This window comes from Chlorocebus sabaeus, chromosome X (genome assembly GCF_047675955.1).
Source record: "Chlorocebus sabaeus isolate Y175 chromosome X, mChlSab1.0.hap1, whole genome shotgun sequence".
NCBI lineage: Eukaryota > Metazoa > Chordata > Mammalia > Primates > Cercopithecidae > Chlorocebus > Chlorocebus sabaeus.
In genome coordinates this window covers 107033761-107037885 of record NC_132933.1, presented here as the reverse complement: position 1 = coordinate 107037885, position 4125 = coordinate 107033761, and the positions used below count along the sequence as shown (strand labels likewise).

The 4125-nt window shown below is 37.2% G+C and overlaps 1 pseudogene; it reads left to right on the top strand.

Moving 5' to 3' along the window:
- Window positions 1-2393: 2393 nt before the first annotated feature.
- Window positions 2394-3261, top strand: LOC103231856 (mitochondrial fission factor-like; annotated as a pseudogene).
- Window positions 3262-4125: the final 864 nt, after the last annotated feature.

Below are 4125 nucleotides of genomic sequence, written 5' to 3'. Positions count from 1 at the left end.
AGGGGGAAATTTGCCTATTAAATGTTGACACAGTCGGCTTTCTCATCTCTTTCAGTTTCCCAGATGCTCATAAGCTATTGTAAAGGTCTTCATTTTGGAACCTGACCAACTGGGTGGGAGGCAGGAAAAGTTGGGGTGGTTGGGGAGAAGAGATATTGGCATTAGGGATTTTCTGATGAAATAGATCAGGCAAATCACATTATAGTGTCTCCCACAATTGAAAAACCCTACTCATTGGTACAAAGCTGTATGATGTATTCAGACAGTCAAGGGTCATCAGATATGAGAAATATGAAACAAAGGGAACAAAACAACCAGAAAGAAAAGAAAAGAAACAAGAAACAAACTTTGGAGAGAGAAGAAAACTTTTAAAAGGATTACTTATATCTTCTGAGAGATAATATATTGTATCCATGAAACTAGAACAATATGGTACGAGGAAAGAACATTCGGAATACACAAAAAGTTGAAGAGCCGTTGGCAATAATATAAAAATTCAATACGAGTTTGGAAAGCATCTCAGAAAATAGACCAAAAAGTATAAGTATGAAGGCAAAAATAATCCATTCCGAAGATACTAATCTGAATAACCTGTGTTAATTTTGCAGAAGAAAATTGAAGTAACTAAAATCATTTGCTGAGGTATACTTATGAGTTCCTAAGCTTTACAAAATTTTTTTTAAGTTTTCGTTGTTTTTCTTATTTATAATTTAGTTTTCTTGAAGTCATGATGAAATGTAGATAGTTTAAGAGGCATATAGGTCTACAAGACTTATGGAAAAGACCAACAGCTGTCCCTCTCTTCTGTTCCTGTGGCCACAAACATAAGATGGAAAAACAGAAAGGAAGACATCAGCAACAAAATAATTTCCAGAATCTTCCCCAAAATTGAAAAAGCTTGAATTTCCAATTTGAAAGGGCTTATCACAAAGATGGAAGATAGAGCTGCATCAAGGCAGTTTTACATTACTTAGGTCAAATAAAAGTTCTCTCTGAAGAGAAAGAGATGAAACAGCAACAGCAAAACCTCAGCTTTTACATAAAGGATAATGAATGGCTGTGGTATTTTATTTTTCCACAGCAATGCTGGAAGCTAGAAAACAATAGAACAATGTGATCAAAATTCGAAGGAAGGCCAGGCACAGTGACTCACGCCTGTAATCCCAGCACTTTAGAAGGCCGAGGCAGGTGGATCACCTGGGGTGAGGCATTCGAGACCAGCCTGGCCAACAGAGTGAAACCCCGTCTCTACTAAAAAATCACAAAATTAGCCAGGCGTAGTGGCTCATGACTGTAATCCTAGCTACTCAGGAGGCTGAGGCAGGAGAATCGGTTGAACCCAGGAGGCAGAGGTTGTAGTGAGCCAAGAACGTGCCATTGCACTCCAGCCTGGGAGACAGAGAAAGACTCTGTCTCATATATATATATGTATGTATGTATTTTTTTAAAGAACATATATATATATATTTTAAGTATATATATATATATTATATAGTCTTAAAAATTTTACCTCCCATGCCCTCTTTCTGGGGAAACTACTAGAGTATGTGGTCACTAAGAAAGATGGTAAACCAAGGAAGAGGAATATATAAGGCAACAGGGGAACCAAGTCAAGAAGGTGGCAAAAAAAAAAAAAAAAAAAAAAAAAACCCGAGATGGTGGCAAAGGGAGATTATAGGATGAGAGTGTTCAACAGGCCTAGGGAGCAAGCTGCCTATATTTAAGCAGATCAGAGGTTTGTTAAGAGATATTTCTGTTTAAAAAGACAAAACTGATGGAATATCTAATGTATTCAAATTTACTGAGAGAAGGAATGAAGAAGAGTCTGGAAGCAAAAGTATGTGTAAATACATAGAAAACTAAGGACACAAAAGAAACAAGAAAAGTATTTATTCCAGGGGAAGCACAGTTATGCGGTAAAGAAAAAGTTGTCATAGTGAGTAGTGAGTAGAGGTGGAGAGAGGGATATCTAGATAGACAGATGATAGATAGATAGATAAATGATACATTTTATGTAATCACAATCTAAATTCCACCAAGTTGTTTCATAGAAGTTGGAAACCTTATTGTAAAATTTATATGAAATTATAAAGTATCTAAAATAACCACATGAGGCTCTCCTAGTCTGCCACAGGCCAACCTGACAGGTGCTTTGTCCTAGCTCTTTCCTGCATTTTGCTAATGGCCTCTGAGAGCACCCACCCTGGCAGCTCTCACTGAGAACTCTCTACAGGCCCAGAGGAACAAAAGTGGCTCTAAACCCAGCACATGTACTTTGAATGAAATTAAAGCATTTAATATGAAGCAAGGGAGCAGATAGTGCCAAATAGCAAGTAGTAGCTGGTACCTATTTGGTGAGTAGGGAAGCACTTCCTTCTCCTACTGGTGCTGAGATGGAAGAAATTAGTCAATTTCAGTATGAAATGGAATACAATAAAGATATTAGTCAGCAAATGAGGGTCCCAGAAAAATTAAGTCAGCATCATCAAATGGTGACTTGGAACAAGAATTCCAAGAAGGAGTTCTAAATGCTAATGTGATGATGCAGGTTCTAGAGAGGATTGTTACAGCAGAGAACAACGGAGACATTCTGTTTTGAAGACCAGTGGATCTTGATCTTATTCAGTCAACTCCCTTTAAACCTCTGGCACTAAAACCACCACTTCATGTACTTCAAGTGGTAGACCACCAGATTTTCAGGATTTAGAAAGACCTCCTTCAACCCTTCAAAATGAAGAAATCTGTGTGGTTGGCAAGCTAAAAAGAGACTGCTCTTTGAGTGAAAATGTTGTTGGCCAAAATAGACAGTTGATCAGGAGTTATTTCATCGTGACACCATCACCATAAGAAGCTTGGATCTGTCTTCCCAAGATGTTACCCGAAAATAGAACTAATTTTTCCTCTGTTCATGGCATTCTGTCATTTATCCAGTCTTCCACTCGTAGGGCTTACCAGCATATCGTGAATGAGATGGGTGAAAATCGCAGACCTGTGCAGAATGGCAGGTCTGCTGCTACCACTTCTAATCTGCATCGTGACAACATCAGGTATGGCACTTCAAACCTAGATACAAGTGAAGGAACTTTGGATGACGTGACTGGTGCAGGTGCAGCTTCGTTAAGACGACAGATAATCAAACTAAATAGACGCTTACAACATCTAGAAGAGGAGAACAAAGAACGTGCCAAGAGAGAAATGGTCATGTATTCAATTACCATAGGATTCTGGCTGCTTAATACCTGGCTCTGGTTTCGCCGCTAGAGGTAACTTCAGCTCTTAAACATACGGCCTCAACAGCTAGAAATATAGAGAACTTGCAAACTTCTTTGTTTCTGTCTTTGCATTTTATGCCGTTATATAGTCCATGCCCCAATGATGTGTTTCTTCCAGAGAGAAGGGGGAAGGACCTGTATTGTGAGAGGAAAGGTATATTCTGTCACTCAGCTGTATTCGCTTTTAACCAGTTCTGCAGTAATACCTACTTAAAATTCTCCCTTTGCATGTTTTGTAAGTAGGCTCTAGTTTGTTGGGATTTTTTTTTAAAAGGAATTGATTTTTTGCCTCATTAGCCTGCACAACTAACTTTTTGAATGGGAGAACGAGTGCATAGAGAATGGATTTCGGAAAGTATCTTTAAAAAGAAAAACAATGTTTTATTCTGTTTTTCAAAGACTAATAGATTAAACGATTTTGTTAATAGATGGTTTTGCATCTACATTTCAACATTAACACTTTTGAAGTCACGGTCTGGTGTCAAATTTAAGTAAATCAAACCACCTAATATTTCATGATCACCTTCATTAAGCACATGTACAGGTTAAATTAATTCATAACATTTCAGCAGTTTATCTAATACATGTGCAATAAGTGTGTTCTTATTTTCATTTTGGTCTTGCAGTTGGTTTTCTATAAAGTGCATTTTTACTAAGTCCATGTGTGAATAATTTTTAAAACTACAGCATTAAGTACAAATGTAGTATATTTAATAAACTGTCAACCAAAAAATAAAACCAAATAAGGTTTGAAAAAGAAGAATAAAGTTGATGGACTTAAACTACTGACTTCAAGTCTTATTATAAAACTTTAGTCTTTAGTAATCAAGATTGTGTGATATTGGCATGAGGA